The sequence below is a fragment of the Sturnira hondurensis genome, unplaced genomic scaffold (genome assembly GCF_014824575.4).
Source record: "Sturnira hondurensis isolate 20B ecotype Veracruz unplaced genomic scaffold, ASM1482457v3 Scaffold0016462, whole genome shotgun sequence".
Lineage (NCBI taxonomy): Eukaryota > Metazoa > Chordata > Mammalia > Chiroptera > Phyllostomidae > Sturnira > Sturnira hondurensis.
This window is the reverse complement of record NW_028089093.1, coordinates 9199000-9218245: the sequence shown is the minus strand read 5'-3', so window position 1 is coordinate 9218245 and position 19246 is coordinate 9199000.

Genomic DNA, 19246 nt, shown 5'->3' with positions numbered 1-19246 from the left:
ACAATAACAGAAAAAATAAAATATTTTTCTGGGGAAATATGGTGAAAATATAAAGGAAAACATTTAAAAGATGAACATAAAGTTCAGGATAATGGTTACCTCTGTGGGCTAGAAAGTGTCAGACAGTACACTTTTAAGTTTCGAAAATATGATAAATATCATTCTTTTAAACAAATTGTTATTCTATTACAGTTGCCCCAGTTTTCCCCCTTTGCCATTCTCTGCACAGAACACCCCTTGCACCCACAGTCAATGCCTACACCCTGTCCATGTCCATGTGTCATTCATACCTGTTTGTGGACTAGTCCCTTCCCCCCTTTTCCACCATGATCCCCCTCACCCCTCCCCTCTGGCTGCCGTCAATCTGCTCCATGTTTCCAAGTCTCTGGTTCTATTTTCCTTGTTAGTTTATTCTGTTCATTAGATTCCTCTTATAAGTGAGGTTATATGGTATTTGTCTTGCACTGACTGGCTTATTTCACTTAGCATAATATTCTCTAGAACCCCTATGTTCATAGCAACACTATTTACAATAGCCAAGTCCTGGAAACAGCCTAAGAGTCCATCAATAGTTGAATGTGTCAAAAAAAACTGTCGTATGTTCACACAATGGAATGCTATGCAGCAGAAAGAAGGTAAATACCATTCTTAATTAACCCCCCTGTAACAAACCTCATTATATATCAAATATCAAGCTGTGAAGTGGGAGCAAATAAGTAATTTTGGAACAAAATGTCTATTTTTTGAAAATGGCAAATGGTTAAAAATTTCCAAGAAAAAGCCTATTTCCCAAATTCTAAGGTTATATGCATAATGTTATACAATTATATAATTTTATGTACTACATAACATTTATATTACATACACATGTGAATAGCATATATATTTTTGCATAGTATATGTATATAATCTACTCATATGCATAACATATGTATATGACACATGTATTTGAAAAGTAATAAAATATAAGATTTAAGGCAGAACTTGTTTCTAGGATCACTTGAATTAGCATCATTTAAATATTTTACTAAGGAAAAAGAAAACATTTCAAACTTAAATGCTAAAAGTAAGTGGACTATTTTATTGTGCAATTTTCTGCCAGACTTTCAAAGTAAGTATCTTATTCCTCCTCTTGTCTTCTAGTAGTTAAATACTTTCCTAATCTTTACTGATTTTTATTTGCTATCTTGTAGCAGGGAATTCTTATTATATATGTTTTTTTGTGTTTTCAGGCTGAAATTGTACTTGGTGAAATTTTATTTCTCTTCAGAGCTAAGCGCAAAAGGGGAAAGATCAGTCTGTAACACAACAATGTAGTGAAATCTTAGCTGAAAATATAGCAATAGAACAGAAGCACCTTCCTGCAAACTAAATGTTATGTGTTCTCTCCAAGCTATCTATTCTCCACAAAAGAAATATAAAAACAATTTTCAAAGGTACTGTCTTCCTCATATTAACATATCTATATAAGTATTAGTACAGTACAATCTTAGTTTTGTCTCCTCATTCACACATCTGTCCTCTTATTGTGTAATTTGATGGAATGTTGAGGGCTTCCCCATTTCCATCCATCCATCCATTTAAAAGTTACTTTCTTTCTTTGCTTAATCCCTTTACCCTTCTCATTCATTCCACAGCCCCTCCCCTCTGAACACTGTCATTCTGTTCTCTGTATTCATGAGTCTGTCTCAAGTTTGTTAGTTTGTGTTCATTAGATTCCACATACAATGAAATCATATGGTACTTGATTTTCTCTGACTAGATTATTTCACTTAGCATAATACTCTCCAGGTACATCCATGCAGTTTTGAAAGGTAAGATTGCCTTCTTTTTTATCTGTGAGTAGTATTCCACTGTGTAAATGTACCACAGCATTTTTATCCACTCATCTACTGATGGGCACTTGGGCTGCTTCCAAATTTTGGCAAATGTGAATAGAGCTGCAATGAACATACGAGTGCATATATTTTTCAAATTGGTGCCTTGGGTTTGTCTGGATATACAAGGTCTGTCTACAAAAAGCCCAACCATTGTTAGTATAATGAGAACGGTTTGCACAACATCAGTGTAACCTGGCAGCCAAGGAGAGTGGACTGGAATGTGCATGCCTGAACAATGACTTCACTGTACTAGTCACTGGGGGTGGTAGATGCTATTGAGCGAGCATGTGTACTGTGTGGCCTTCCCATTAAAAATGACTGAGGGAGTATAGCAATGAATCTGCATCAAGTTTTGTGTTAAGCTTGCACATTCCTCAACAGAAACTATTTGGATGATTCAGAAGGCCGTAGCTATGAGCAACTGGTGATTGGCAGCTTCATCATAACTATGCACCTGCTCGTGTATCATGTGTCAGGGTTTTTTTGGTGAAACATCAAATCACCCAGGTGACTCAGCCCCCCATAGCACAGATTTGGCACCCTACGACTTCTGGCTTTTCCCAAAACTAAAATAGCTTTTAAGGGAAGAGATTTCAGACCATCAGTTAGATTCAGGAAAATACAGTGGGGCAGCTGATGGTGACTGGGAGAACTGTGTGAGGTCCCAAGGTGCCTACTTTGAAGGGGACTAAAGCATCATTGTCCTTGTACAGTGCTTCTTGTCTCTTCTGTCTTTTTCAATAAATATCTCTACTTTTCGTATTACATGGCTGGATATCTCTGGACAGGCCTCATGCCCCAGAATTTGAATTAGTAGGTCATAAGGCAGTTACATTTTTAATTTTTTGAGATAACTCTATACTGCTTTCCACAGTGGCTGCATCAGTCCGCATTCTCACCAACAGTGCATGAGGGTTCCCTTTTCTCCACATCCTTGCAAACACTTGTGGATTTATTAATGATAGCCATTCTGACAGGTGTGAGGTAATATCTCATTGTGGCTTTATTTTATACTTCTCTGAAGATTAGTGATACCGATCATCTTTTCATATGTCTATTGGCCATCTGCATGTCATCTTTGGAGAAGTGCTATTCAGGTCCTTTGCTCATTTCTTAATAAGATTGCTTTATTGGTGATAGTTTCATAACTTTCTTATAAAGTTCAGATATTATACATTTATCAGATGTATCAAGAACTATGTTCTCCCATTCAGTCGGCTGTCTTTTCATTTTCTTGATGATGAAGGGAGTGAGCAAAGAAAAAAAAAGAAAATTCATGGACACAGACAACAGCATGGTTGTTGCCAAAGAGAAAAGTAGGGTGGGGGAAGTTAGAAGAGGGTGAAGGGGCAATAAATGGTGATGGAAAGAGATTTGTCTTGGTATGATAAACACAATAAAATATACAGATGATGTATAGTAGAATTGTATACCTTAAACCTATATAATTTTACTATTTAATGTCACCCAATACATTTAATAAAGCATATTATTAAAGCAAAAAAATAAAATTTAATAGTATATTTTAGTATTATTCTTATTATTCATTTAATCAACAAATGCTTATTACTTTCCTCCCACCTGATACTATGCTTGTTTCTAGGGATACAATAAGGATAAAAACATAAAAGGTCCCTGCCGTTCTGGAACTCAGACTCTATCTACAGAGAGAGAGGACTGTGATCACCTCTGAAAGATTTTAAGCAGTGCTGCATTGTAATGAGCGGTACGTGAAGAGGTATTTGGTGGTTTGGTTGAGGAACCTGGGGCAGAACTGAGATGAGTGGTGGTTAATAAATCAGAGCAAGGAGAAAAGCATGTAAAAAGCCTTATGGTGGAAAAGTCGAAGATGTAAAGACAGAAAGGCTGGGACAGAGAGTGAGAAGCAATGTGATATATAGTAAAAATTTGAAGGTTAAGAGATTTCAAGTCAGGTAGGACTTTATGAGTTGTATAGTTTTCCCCCATCTTTATCTTATAAAACAATGGAAAAACACTTAACCGTGAAGCAGTGTAGCGACATTGCCTAACTTGCATTTGGGGATATTTTGGCCCACAGTTATGCACAGTCTCTACCACTTCCCATCGGGTCTCTTGCTGAGTTGCCATTTATTCTCATAGCTCATGATGTGATTTTCCAAAAATCCAACTCCATTATCCACCTGCCTTTTGGCATGCACTCAAATTTGGGAATTCTGCATAGAATTTAAATTCTTCTAAGATTCATTAGGCTTTCCTGTAAAGTCTAATGGGCAATGAATACCTGTGAACATACACTTACCATATGATGTGATAGTAACTCAAGGAGAAACAACAGAAAATGCAAAGCATAGTAGTGAAGGAAGGCAATTATCCTGTCTGGAAAAATAGAGAAAGCAGAAGCATTATGTATTTTATATGATCTTGAGTGGTATCTAAGAGATCTTTTGCTTTGTTTTTCAATGAGAAAAATGGGAACAGCATTCTGAGGAAAGTGAATTTTGTAAAGTTGTAAATGTTTCCAGGGAAACAATTAGAAAGTTGATGACAGAGTGAATTTGGGGAAGAAGCCCAAAATGAATTCTGGGGGATACTTCACAACAGAATAAAACAGAGATTCCATCCTTTAAGCATTAGAGAGCCGTAGGCAGAAACATTAAGTTGCGGAGCTGGGTGCTGACTCTCTGATGGTCCATCTTAGCACTGCAACAAGTACTTACAAGATTAGGATTCCTCTTTCAGAATGCCCAGTTACTTTATTTAGGCACCCACCTACTTGGTATTGTATATAAAGACCCACTTACTTCAGGTCAGATATCAACAACTTTGCCCTAACACTTCACCTCCATTCTTAGAAGCACACAGGGACCCTGGAACAGGATTTGTGTCGTCCTAGAGGCCATGCAGCCATCCAAACCAAGAAGCTGTCTGCTCGAGTTTGACTTCCAAATTCCAACATTTTGGGTCTCCTCTAGACATGTTTTCTACTTACAAAAACATCTAACCCAAATAGTTCAAACATGTATTTATTTCAGTGAGATAATAAGTATTCCTTCTGCTAATTTCATGAATTAAAATGATAAGTGCTTAAAAACACTTGGATCACAAACACACATCATTACCTATTTTATTAAGACTAATTATAGCTTCTCAAAAATGAGATGTAGACACTGATAGAATGACAAAATCAATGTTCTAGCACAAGGGCAAATGCCAGGGTTTGAATTATACACCGTGATGATTCATGGGCATAACGTGAATCTTCAATAACAGAGCCCATCTATCTCGGGGGACTGTCAGGTGCATAAGGATCCTTCGGGGGCTGTGGTGACTAATGGCTGTTCCTGGGCTGGAGTGAAATTTCACCTTAATGCCCAGGTCCACATAAATACATCACAAAATATATCACTGCTGGGACATTTTTTTCACCAATTCATTTTGAGTCCAGAAAATAAAATTAGCAGTAAATAAATCAGATATCAAATAACGTATTTATTCAAAAGATATATTTTTCCAAAAATAAAATGGTCACACTGAAAATTACAGCCTGTATGTGTGTGTTTAAATGTATAGGCTATGTTCCTAGTTTCGTGTGCATCGTGGTCAATTGAATCAGCTGTGTGTATGTGTATGTGTATGTGTGTGTTGGTAGTGGTCGAATATTAACACACAGACATCATTTCTTTAAAGGAATGCTTAAGTAAAAGGGGAGGCTGGATACAGAGAGAAGGACTTCAGAGATGGGAGGAGAAAATGTGACACAATACCTCCCATTTAGAGCTGAAAGGCTAATGAGTTATTTTAGGTATTAACCACAAAAGGCTAAACCTAATTAAGAGGTGCTGCTAATGAATTGTTAGGATGAGAACTAATTTAAATCCATTTGTTCAGTGCTTTTACATGGCTGCAGCAGAAAGACCATATTTATTTAATAGCTGATGTCATTTTTTTTCCCTTTGGGAAATAGCAACATGGAAACAATTGTACTCAAACCACAGTGAAAGGAAAACTCCTCAGCATCTAGAGAATAAAACTGACACCGTGTGACCAACCCTGCTAGACTTTTCTGTTCTCTGCAAAGCTGAGCTTAAAGAAAACTGCCTACTTACTGTTTCATCGGCTCCCCTGGATTCCACTTACACAAGGCTTTCAATATACAGGCAGCCTTGGGGGACTTCATTTCTAACAGTTCCTTCAGGATCATTCCTCCTGCCAAACCTGCCAGGTTATTTTTAGGTCTTGAGAGCAAAGGCACAAGGTGAGGAGCAAGAATAGACAGAAGGGTCAGCCTGTGGGGAATTTTCGAATTGAGGTACTAAAAGTCTACTAAGCACCAACAATGACAAGAATTACAGTGTTAACATCCCCCCCCAAAACCTGATAACTATCTAGCCAAATATGTATTGCACACCTACTATGTGTCAGACCTTGTTCTAGGAACTGGAATATAATATTGAACAAAATGAAAAATAATCTACCTCCATGGATCTTCTAGAAGGGGAGAGTAAACAAGAGAAGTAAGTAAAATATATAGAATGTAAGATAACGTTAAGTGCTAAAAACAAAAAATACAGAAAGGAGATAAAATATCTGAGGTCAGAAAATTGAAATTTTGAATGCGTGCTCAGAGAATGCCTCGCAGAGAAGGTAATTTTTGGAGGATGTGAGGGAGTTGGGAAGTGAGAAAGCAGATATGCAAAGACCCGGAGAACATACATTTCGTGTTCTAGGACCAGTAAGGAGATCAGTGTGGCTGGTGCAAAGAGAACAAGGAAGAAAGTGGAAGGCAATAAAGGTGGGAGAGGTAAAGGGGACAGATTGTGGAGGGCCTTGTAGGTGACAGTGATGGAGCCTTTGAAGGACTTGCCTTAAGTTCTTTAAGATAATTCCTGCCACTGTGCTGAAAATAGACTGCAGAGGTGAGAAACGAGAGAACAAGGCTTTTATCAACCAGATGAGAACTGAGCAGTTTGGGCCAGAGAGATGGTGGTCAGAAGTGGTCTTTTTTAGACACAGTTGAAAGGTAGAACTACCAGGTTTTGCAGATGGACTTGTGCGAGTTTGGGAAATCAAGAGTCAAGAATGACACCAAAGTGATTCACCTGAGCAACTGGTGGGGAGGAAATTGCCAAAATGTGGGGCAGTGAAGGCTGCAGGACAAGGTAACTTTGGGAGGAATATCAGGAACCCACTTTTGCATATATTTAGACTGAAATGTCTATTATACATGTTTGTAATTAGAATGTTGAGTTATAGTCATATCCGTGATTCCAGATGACGGAGTTTTGGACATTAAGTCCACATTGGTATAAATTGTTTTGATTTTTTAAATAATCATCATTTGTAATGAAAAGAAAAGATTTGTGGGGGGAAGTCTGCTAAGCAGAATCAATGACATCATCCTCTTCCAAATTTATTTTAAATTCAGTACAATTTTAAAGATTTTGCTTAAAAATAGAAGATAACTTTTCATTGCAGAGAAATGCAGAAAACAATGACTACTGCCATTCTCCCTGCCCCACATCCACGCACTCATGGTGAGTTTTAAACGTCACCTCTCTCAGGTGTAATTTTACCTCCTAGGAGGAAGTCAAACAGTTCTGATGAATAAGCATATTGTTGGCTTCAGATCATTTTCTTCCACGTGTTTACAATTTGATTTTTGTTCATGTCTCCCAGGGATAATTCCTGGTGCATAATTAATTCCTGATGCATAATTCCATATCAGTTTTTCATGGTCATTGACTACTACAGAAATCTCCCTAGAATGAAACTTTTGATTTGTAAAAAATGATTTAGTACATATAATGTTTTCCTTGCAATTTTAAGGTTGTCTATATCCATATGAGATTTTTTTTAAAAAAATTAGGTGTCAAGGGATAATCCCTGATACACTCTCGTTCTTACATTATCCCTTTTTACCACTTCAGTAAGACCCCAGGAAATTCTTATTATAGTTGGACTAGTTTTCACTGTGACTCAGCAACCACTTAACTCCCATGACATATTAGTTCATAAAAACTGGAAAATCTGAGCTTCAGGCAGAGATGCAAGTCGAATCCTAAATCCCTCTGCCAGCCTCTGGGGGTCAGGACCAGCAGAGGTCCTGACCCCCCAGAAACAAGGGGGATAATCCTTTGTTTGTCCAATCCTTCAAAACAAAGGGGATAAAACAAGTTTCCATCTGAGAAATGAGTATGGCACAGCTACATTAAACTTGGGAAAGGCAGAAATTCCACACAGCTTTGTAAAACTGATTGTACTGGCCCCAGAAGCTGACAGAACTAGAACTTTCTAGATTGTTCTTTTGCCATCCTGCTTGATCTTGGGCTTGAGAAGGCTGTGCTTGCTTATAAAAAAGGATGCTTTTAAATTTCAGCTCTGTTGATACTTCGTTGAGCTCACAAGTCAAACCTATTTAAGCCTGAGATTTTAAGACACTAGTTAAATCTCAGCCCTTTGTATTTCTGAATCTTTTTTAAAAATTCCAAATACAAAATTTAATGCTCTGGGCAAATTCCCTTTGGGTAAAGAAGAGAAAAAGGATTAGTAGTTAGATCTTTTTCATTTTTACAATAACCTATTTTGTGATCTCTTTGTGCCATTTCTTCAGCATATTTTTAAGTGTTTTAAAATATATGAACATGATGAAAATTTAGAATAGGTTCTTAAGAATTTACAGTGAAAAATCCCCCTTATGCCCTTAATTTCTCCGCCACTGTTCCTTCTGGGTTGTTCTAGAAATATTCCTTATTTCTAAAAATGAGGGAGGGAAGGGATATTTTTATTTTTACACTTACAGCCTTCAAAAAAATTTTAAAAGAGGCAGCTAAAGTATGTAGCTATTATCTGCTGTTATAAAATTTTATTTTATTTTATTTTCAGACAGAGGAAGGGAAAAGAAAGAGAGGGAGAAAAACATTGTGTGGTTGTCTCTCATGCTGCCCCTGTTGGGGATCTGGCCCACAATCCAGGCATGTGCCCTGACTGAGAATCTAACCAGCAACTCTTGGGTTCACAGGGTGGTGCTCAACTCACTTAGCCACACCACCCAGGGCTGCGCTTATAAAATTTTAAATCTTTGTTTAATAGGAATATTTTAAGAATTTCTATACTAGAAACAACATGTACTTAAATGATTATAAAATAATGGAATCTAAAAATTAGAACCAAAATTGAAATAAGCAAAAAAATGTATTTATGGCTACTCTTCACTCTGAAACATGGTAGTTGATTTAACAACTTTCCTTAGAAACCTTAAATATTTATCATGTGTACCTTAAGAATAGTGTTATTTACAACATATTCTATATATACCTTAACAAAATTCTCCTTCAAATAAATACTTTTTTAGTATTTCCTTTCAGGTCTCACTTTTCAACAATTTCTCTTTGATTTGGAACTTTGTAAACTATTTAAGGCTTCAAATTCTCCCTTAGGTAAGAAATCAGAATCAAGTTCAGTATGGGTTCAATTAATTCCAAGTATGAGACATTATAACTCATTTCATCACTAGTGTATAAACTCATCCATAATTTGAATTCCCTTTAAATAATAATATACAATACTGTTTAATTGGATTAAGTTAAACTCATTGAGATATATAAAAACTCATGTTCATTATTATTATTATATTGTTTTACAACAATGTATCACACTTATGAATATTGATAACAATCATGAAACAGAATATAATGTTGTATTATTTCCTTGGAATTCCTGATTCTTCAATGTACATTTTTTAATTTTTTCTAATGTAGGACTTATTTTTCACTTGGCTACACTAACTCATGTTAGAGACAGATTCACTTTCCCTGTGATCCAGATATCATGTACTTGCTCTTTCTCCTCCTTCACACATCCTTCTCTTCTTCATTACATGTTTTCACCTAAGACACTTCTGCTTTTCATCAACATCCTTCATAAAGTTTTCTTTTATCAACCAACCTAAAATAATAGCTTGCATTTCTCAAATGTCACAATGACTATTGGATATGTAAATTAATTTGACCCATTTTATTCAACAATAAAAGATTTCTCGAATACCTATCATGTGTCAGCCAACACTGAATAAAACAGACACAAATCCATGCCTTAAGGAAGCTTACATTTTATTGTAGTGAGACAGACCATAAACAAAACAAATGCATAATTCTGTAGTATACTAAAAGATGAAAAAAACATAAAGCAAGGGAAGATGATAGGAACTCTGCTTACTGAGAAGGGGATTTTGCTTGTATTTTGTATTTTTTCCCCTTGGTTTTCTGTCCCACCTTCTAATAAGCATGTTATTTTGGATTGAATGTCAGATTGCATGTGAAAAATAGTGGAAGTAATTGAAGGCTCTAATTATCATCCTTGTGAGGCTGGTCTATCTCCGTGCCATTTGCCCTGAAGGACTAGGTGGCCTTGTTGGTTCTGAACAAAGCCTCAGCAAGGCTGGTGCACCATTCTTACCTCCCCGCCCTGTGAGTCAGCCAGCAGCTCTGCTCAGCTTCTCAGCATCTCAGCCTCCACAGGCAGAGCTGCTGTCTCCACCAGTGGAGCTGCCTCGGGCAGGGCACCACTGTGGGAAGTGAAATGAGCCCTGGGAAGGACTTGCTGACAATTTTAACTGGTAGTCTGATCAGGAAGGCCATAGTACTCAGAGTTATAATAACTCAGCCTGTTGGTTTTTGAACGATGACAGTGACATGTGGTATCCTGATAAAGAGCTGGGGCTCTTCAGCACGGACCTGATCATCCAAAGGATGGTCACTTCACATCTGCAGAGTGGACTCTTCGCTGTCCCTTCAGGCCTGCTGGACAGTGGTCATACGCAGGAACGTCTCAGTCAGGAAGAAGTGCTAATCTCATATAAGTCATTAAAAAGTGCCATTTACCTTAACCTTTCTTTCTCTGCTCCACATCACTTCAAGTAAAATTAACATACAAAACTATCTTTTTGTCGTATAAGCAGGTGGCAAAATCCCCTTGCCCTTTGTGTTTCTCTCACCTTATCTAGTGACTTACCCCAGTTGGAATCCAGATAATAAGAATTTAAAACATGGACTTCCGCCAAGATGGAGGCATAGGTGGGAACACTGTGCCTTCTCCCACAACCAAGTTTGAATACAACAAAGGTTTGGAGAACAAAGACACAGCCAAAGAACAGAAAATTGAACTATATGGAAGTCCAACAACAACGAACCGTTCAACCTGACCGGTAAGAGGGGTAGAGCCAGCAGTGGAGCGGGGAGGGGAAAAAAGATCCCCTGACCCAGGTGCCCCAGTCGCCCAGGCAGCCAGGATAGCTCGGGCGGACCCAGTGAGGGCGCAGGGTGGTGGGCTGGCTGCAGTCACACATTCATGCACAGATAAACTGTCAGAGGAGTGAGCAGTGAGACGGACCGCGTAGGCCCCAGTGGCGAACCCAGCGAGGACGCAAGGTAGCAAGCTGACCAGCTGACCACGGTCGCACATTGCATGCAGTGGGACAGACCGAGCGGGCCCCGGTGGCGGGTGCTGTGACAGGAGGCAGTAAAGGGGGCTGCCATTGCTCTCCTTTGACCCCGCCCCCACATACAGCATCACAACCCAGCAACTGAATTGCCCTGCTCCAGTGAACACCTAGGGCTCCGATCCTGCTACGTAACAGGCACGAACAGCCCAAAAGATGGCACAAGAAGAACTCAAAGTCCCAGAGCCCATAACTCTCAGCAAACTAGAAATTGCCAGCCTCTCAGAAGCACAGTTGAAGACACTGTTTATCAGGATGCTCACAGAACTGGTTGATTATAGTCACAAATTAGAGGAACATATGAAGGCTAAACTAATTGAAATGAAGGGAGATGCACAGGAAACCAATAGTGATGGAAAGGAAACTGGGACTCAAATCAATGGAATGGACCAGAAGGAAGAACAAAACATCCCACCAGAAAGGAATGAAGAAATGAGAATTCAAAAAAATGAGGAGAGGCTTAGGAACCTCCAGGACATCTTTAAACGTTCCAACATCCGGATTATAGGGGTACCAGAAGGGGGAAAGAAACAGCCACGAGTGGAAAACTTATTTGAACAAATAATAAAGGAGAACTTCCCCAGTCTGGCAAAGGAAATAGACTTCCAGGAAATCCAGGAAGCTCAGAGAGTGCCAAAGAAGTTGGACCCAAGAAGGAACACACCAAGGCACATCATAATTACATTAGCCAAGACTAAAATGAAGGAGAGAATCCTAGAAGCAGCAAGGGATAAGGGGACAGTCACCTACAAAGGAGTACCCATCAGACTGTCAGCGGATTTCTCAAAAGAGACCTTACAGGCAAGAAGGGGCTGGAAAGAAGTATTCCAAGTCATGAAATCCAAAGACCTACAGCCAAGATTGCTTTATCCAGCAAAACTTTCATTTAGAATGGAAGGACAGATAAAGTGCTTCTCAGATAAGGTCAAGTTCAAGGAGTTCATCATCACCAAGCCCTTATTATATGAAATGCTAAAGGGACTTATCTAAGAAAAAGAAGATAAAAAATATGAACAGTGAAAGGACAGCAAACTCACAGTTATTAACAACCACACCTAAAACAAAAGCAAACCAAGAGGACAGCTAGATCAGGAGCAGAACCATAGAAATGAAGAACACATGGAGGGTTAGCAACAGGGGAGTGGGAGGAGGAAACAGGGGAGAAGATACAGAAAATAAGTAGCATAGACGGTAGGTAAAAAATGGATGGGGAGAGGGCAAGAATAGTAGGGGAAATATAGAATCTAAAGAACTTGAGACACATGGTCATAAACTAAAGGGGGAATGGTGGGAGAAGGGGTGTGCAGGGTGGAGGGGAATGAAGGGGGAAATACAACAACTGTAATGGTATAATCAATAAAATATATTTTAAAAAGAATTTAAAAGACATCTACAGCTTCCTCCTTTAGTTTGGCAATCTTCTTTTTTTTTTTTTTTTGCTTTCTTCTCCCACAACTTTCTAGAACTGGTAGACACAGACTTTCTTTCCCTTTTTAAAAAGATTTTATTTATTTTTAGATGAGGGGAAGAGAGGGAAAGAAACATCAATGCACATGTTGGTGCCTCTCGCATGCCCCCTACTGGGGACCTGTCCCAGTTACCCAGGTATGTGCCCTGAGTGGGAACTGAACCAGTGACATTTTGGTTCGTAGGCCAGTGTTCAATCCACTGAGCCAGCAGCAAGAGTGACAGAGGCTTTCTTCTTCCCCATAAGTATCTCCTATTACAAGCTTTGTGTTTAAGGTGTTGGTTAAACATTCTGTGGAAGTCTTCTGTGCTGGGTCTTCCAGTTTATTTAGTGAATCATCTTACCACCAAAACCAAGCCTTGAAAGTATTATCTTGAGGAAAAAGGACACATTTTTAGCCCCCCAACTCCACCCCCTCGAGAATATGTAAATTATGATGAGAAAACTCATTAAGTTCATGAATTTATGCCTTCTTTAAAATTCAGCACCATGAGCTTAATATATTTATATTTTTCTGCACCCATTTAAAAATATTGCTTATATTATTATCATTCTTATTGTGATAAACCCTTAGGGATTCAGTGGCATTGTTTTGATTGCTTCTGAGGGAGCAGTGTTGGTTGCCAGAGCAACCAACCTGCCTCCACCTTCTCAAACCTGAGTATTTAGATATTGGGTAAAAGATTAACTGACCCCAGTGGCTAAAGGAGTTTTGTTTGAAGTGGCAAACTTTATATTGCAATGATGGCTGTACAGCCTGAATATACTAAAACTCATTGAATCATATATTTTAAATAAGTTATATCTCAATATAACTATTTTTTAAAAAGGGTCAATTAAGCCCTGGCTGGTGTGGCTCAGTGGACTGAGCGCTGTCCTGTGAACCTAAAGGTCGCAGGTTCGAGTCCCAGTCAGGACACATGCCTGGGTTGCAGGATGGGTCCCTGGTTGGGGGCATGAAAAAGGAAACCAACTGATGTTTCTTTCACATGTGAATGTTCCTTTCCCTCTCTTTGAAAATAAGTAAATAAAATCTTAAAGAAAAAGGGGAGGGTCAGTTGATTCTTGTTTGCTTCTCCACAGAGATTCTAAATCAGGGCACTGGCTATCATGCTGAACTTCCTCCAAAGCTAAATTTCTTGTTCCATAAAGGAGGAATTTTGATCCTATACTTTTTGTGTGTTTTGTAAATTTTAGCCCTGTGTCTTCCCCACAAAATGATTTTGAAAGTCTTATTTGGTCACTGTATGGCATGTAATTAAATCACCTTAAAATAATTTTAATACTAGTACTAAAGGTTTTGCTTTCTGTAAAGTCAGATAGGATTCTGAGTAGTTAAACTCTAATGTCTGTGAAATGTCTGATAGGGTTGAAGTTCAGCTCAGTGGTCCTAGGGCGGAACTACCCAGAGCTACATTGCAACTCTGTACCTTGTCAACTGTGTGACTGTGAGCACATTACACAACCTCCATCCCTCAATTTCCACTTGTGAAATGGGGATGATATTAACACCTAACACGCAAACTTACTAGAAGGACTGAATGTGTTAGTATGTATAAAACACTCATTACATTATCATTAATGGACGATGCCTTTCTATCATCATTAGTCTGTGCACTCTAAGTTTGGTGACTGAAGTTGATTAGTCATTCCTGTTTTCAATTAGTATGTCACCTGCATTAATTTGGCTTACTCATTTTTCCTTATTCTTCCATTAAACAGATAAGACATGTTTACCTATGCTTCCAGAACTGACATATAAAATAATAGATATAAAAATGAACACTTCACTTTAGTACATATTAAAGTGAATAAAAGAACTAGTCTTATCCTATTATAGTCGCCCTAACTTTACAATATCATTCTTTCCACAGGCTTCAAAATAACTTTTCTCTTTTCAAAATTGTGTGCTTGTATGCTTTACTAGAGTCAATGTTTCTGCTGTCATCTTCATCACCATTATAATCCACATTGTCATTTTTAGTACTACTTCACCGCTCAAATTATCAAATTTGATCACTAAAAGGCAGTTGAAGCGGAATATTGCTTCTTTTCAGCATTGCCCCTGAACTTTCTGAAGTATCTTCAAGAGAAGGATTGGTACCACCAGGCGTTCTGCCCTGCACCTCTCGCCAGTCACCGTCCAAGCAGCACAGGTTCCTTACAGGGCTGAGAACAGGGCGGAGCCACAAGTGGGCAGCGGCAGTGCCCTGGAGGGTCTGCGGTCAGAGGAAGGATAGAAAGATTCAGCTACTGCACCACTTGTAATAGCAGCACAGTTGAGACTTCCATTCTGTAAACTCATAACTTATCCCTATGGCCACAGGCTCATATTGTTCACTCCATTTGTTTCAATGTAATATGTTACATTGTTACCCTACACTTTCAGTACATCATTCTGCCTACCACCAAAACTTTCTCCTACTCTGATAAGAAAGTCAAATTCTCATTTACATTTTCTTAAATCCATGCCTTTAGGACATTTACTGCCTAATAAGCAGAAGTTGCATGTTTGGCAATCAGCTGACTAGTAACAAGAATTTTGCTTTGATCTAGTTTTAGCTTTAGGAATTAAAGAAACGTAAGTACAGAACATTTTCTTTCTATCCAACAAATGTCTTATTGATATGAAAATGATTAATCTATGTTATATTAGATGAAGAAATTTTTTCTTTTGCTTCCTTCCTTCGTCTACAAGCTCAAATAAAGTCCATGTTTTGATTTCATATACTTATTTTGTCCTATTAAAGCATTTAATAAGTGCTTGATGGAAAGATAAAATATTGTGTACTGATGTGAGCATACAGGAGTACTCTCCTCTTTGATTTATATTATAAAACAGACCAGGGATGTGACAAGCCCTTAGGAAAGAAGGTCCCAGTGTGTTTGAAAATCCTTCTCATAGTAAACTTCTTAGCTCCTGAGGTCCCTAGAGACAACACAGTAGGTGAAATTAATAAATTTTGATTAATTGAGATGGCAGCTGGAGGTCAGGTCCTACAAAGACTATTTCACTTCAGAGATGTGTTTGTTTCCATTTCAAATGAACCACATGAATTCAGAGTAAATCTAACTTTTAGAATGTTTAATATAAAAACTATACCATGTAACATTTTTCTCTGCAGAAATGTACTTTTGCACCATCTCTGAAGGAAAATTAATTTGGTAATATTATCATTACAAAAAATTGGGGGTATATCAATAAATAAAGACATTATTAGAAAAAATTGGAGGTATATCAGTTTTGCAGAAATTAATGTACTTATTAAATATCAGAAGAACAACTTTGGAATCAGACAGATTTTAATTAAAATCCTGGCTCTACAATATACTGACTGTGAGACTCAAGCCAAGCTTACCCAATCTCTAGAAGCTTTTCCTTGTATTTAAAATGGGAGTAATAAGACCTGCCTCTTAGAGATACTGTGAGGACTATATATGATAACATTTAAAGGGACAGTGAACATTACCAGCCCTGGTCAATCTATGGAAGTTACTATGAAATGGTTTCTGTAAGGGTGCATTATATGATTCTACAGGGCTCTTATTTCCTGCTCAGAGTAACAGCATGATGTTTAGGCCTTTTCTTGAAGCACAGTGAACTGTGCTGATCCTCAAAACCCGGCATTTTTGGAAGCACCTCATGTCCCTGGAAAGAGTGGGGACCCCAGGTGGCACTAGAAGAGGAGCAGCATGGAGCACTGCACAGCTCTCAGGCCACAGCCGTGCCTTCTCTCTCCTTAAAAGAAAAAAAAAAGAACCCCTTGATGTTAATGTAAACCTGACTCTTCACGTGTAGAAATATTAAGCAGAGCAGAAAAGACACGTGGGGCTATTTGACCTAATATATACTCATGTCAGATAAAGCCTTGAACATATTAGTATTTCATTATTACCTCGTTTAGGCATTTCAATATTTAGACTAAGAATTTTTATCTACTGACATTTTAATAAGACATTGCTATGTGAGTTTACGTAAAGCTCTTTAATAGTGAGAATAATTTCAATGACATTTAAAAAGATGTTAATCTCCACAGGTATTAACAACCACACCTAAAACAAAAGCAAACCAAGAGGACAGCTAGATCAGGAGTGGAACCATAGAAATGAAGAACACATGGAGGGTTAGAAACAGGGGGGTGGGAGGGGGAGAAGGGGAGAGAAGGCACAGAAAATAGCATAGATGGTAGGTAGAAAATAGATAGGGGGAGGGCGAGAATAGTGGGGGAAATATAGAATCCAAAGAACTTGAGACACGTGGTTATAAACTAAGGCGGGGGGAGAATGGTGGGGGAGGGAGGGTGCGGGTGGAGGGGAATGAAGGGGGGGAATAGAACAACTGTAATGGTATAATCAATAAAATATATTTTAAAAAAATAAAAAATAAAAACCTGAAACAAACAAACAAACAAAAAAAGATGTTAATCTCTTTATGTGGTTCAGCTGGAGCTCCAACTGCCGTATTGGTTTGGGGGAATATTTACTAAGGCACAATGGCCCCATTTTGTGTCACAATGAAGGGGGCTTCTGTTGGGAAATGATTCTGATAGGAAGTTTGATGATGAGGGTCTACCTATCTAGAAATTTGGTGTAAAACACATGGACCTGCTGTCCCCTTATGGAGGTGTACAGATGGATTATTACAGTCACACTGGTACCCTGTCCTTGGAACTTGTTTTATTAAAAAAACCTTTATTATTTACAGTATTACAAATGTTCCCATTTATTCTTCTTTTGCCCAACTCTACTCAGCCTTCAGCCTCCTTCCTCAGAGCATCAGCACACTGTGGTCTGTGTTTATGGGTTATGCATATATGTTCCTTGGCTAATCCCTTCACCTTCTTTCATCCAGTCTCCTACACCCTTTCCTTCTGAAAGCTATGAGTCTGTTTCATGCATCCATGCCTCCGTTTATATTCTGTCTGCCAGTCTATTTTTTTTCATGAGATTTCACATATAAGTGAGATCATATGATATTTTTCTTTCACTTACTGGCTTATTTCACTTAGTATAATCCTCTCCAGGTCATCCACAAACCATAACAGTTCCTTGTTTTTCACTGCTGTGTAATAGTCCATTGTATGGGTACACTACAGCTTTTTTACCCACTCATGCATTAATGGGAACTTGGGCTGTTTCCAGATCTTGGTGATTGTAAACAATGCTGCTATGAACATAGGGGTTCATATATTCTTTCAAATTGGGGTTTCTAAATTCTTAAAATGGATTACTGCTGAGTTAAAAGGCAGTTCTATTTTTAATTTTTTGAGGAAATTCTATATAATTTTCCACAGTGGCTGTGCCAGTCTGCATTCCCACCAAGAGTGCACTAGGAATAAAGTTGGAAGTATTACAAAACCTGATATCAAATTATACTACAAGGCCACTGTAATCAAACAGTCTGGTACTGGCATAAGAGCAGATACATGGATCAATGGAACAGAACAGAAAGCCCAGAAATAAACCTAAGCCTATATGATCGATTAATATTTGACAAAGACAGCAAGAGCATAGGATGGGGTAAAGACAGTCTATCCAATAAATGGTTGGAAAATTGGACAGAGACATGTAAAAAAAAATAAAACTAGACTGCCAACTTACACCATACACAAGAATAAATTCAAAATGGATAAAAGACTCAAGTCACAAAACCATAGAAATCCTAGAAGAAAACATAAGTAGTAAATTTCAGAACTCTCACATAGCAACATTTTTGCCAATATATCTCCTAGGGCAAGGGAAACAAAGGAATAAACAAATGGGACTACATCAAACTAAAAAGCTTTTGCATAAAGAAACCATCAACAAAATGAAAAGGGAATCCACTATATGGGAGAACACATTTACCAATGATACATATATAAGCGTTTAATGACCAAAATATATAAAAACTTATACAACTCAATACCAGGAAGACAAACAATCCAATTAAAAAATGAGTACAGGACCTGAATAGACACTTCTCCAAAGAGGACATATAAATGGCCAATACATGGCTGTCTGAAAAAATGTTCAACATCACTAATCATTAGAGAAATGCAAATTAAAATCATAATGAAATACCATCTCGCCCCTGCCAGAATGGCTACCATCACTAAATCAACAAACAAGTGCTGGTGAAGATGTGGAGAAATGGGAATCCTTGAGACTCATTGAATATGAGTAAACCAATCTAGATCTGTGAGAAAGATGCTAGTATACAAATCCCCAAAATATACATGTTAATGATAATAATTTCTGCATCACAACTCACTTCATGACATATTTAAAAATCCTTTGTACCCTGGCCAGTGTGGCTCAGTTGGTTGGAGCATCATCTTATACACCAAAATTTGGGGTTTGATTCATTATTGGGGCACATCCCTAGGTTGTGGGTTCATTTCCCAGTCCTACATATATCAGAGGCAACAAATTGATGTT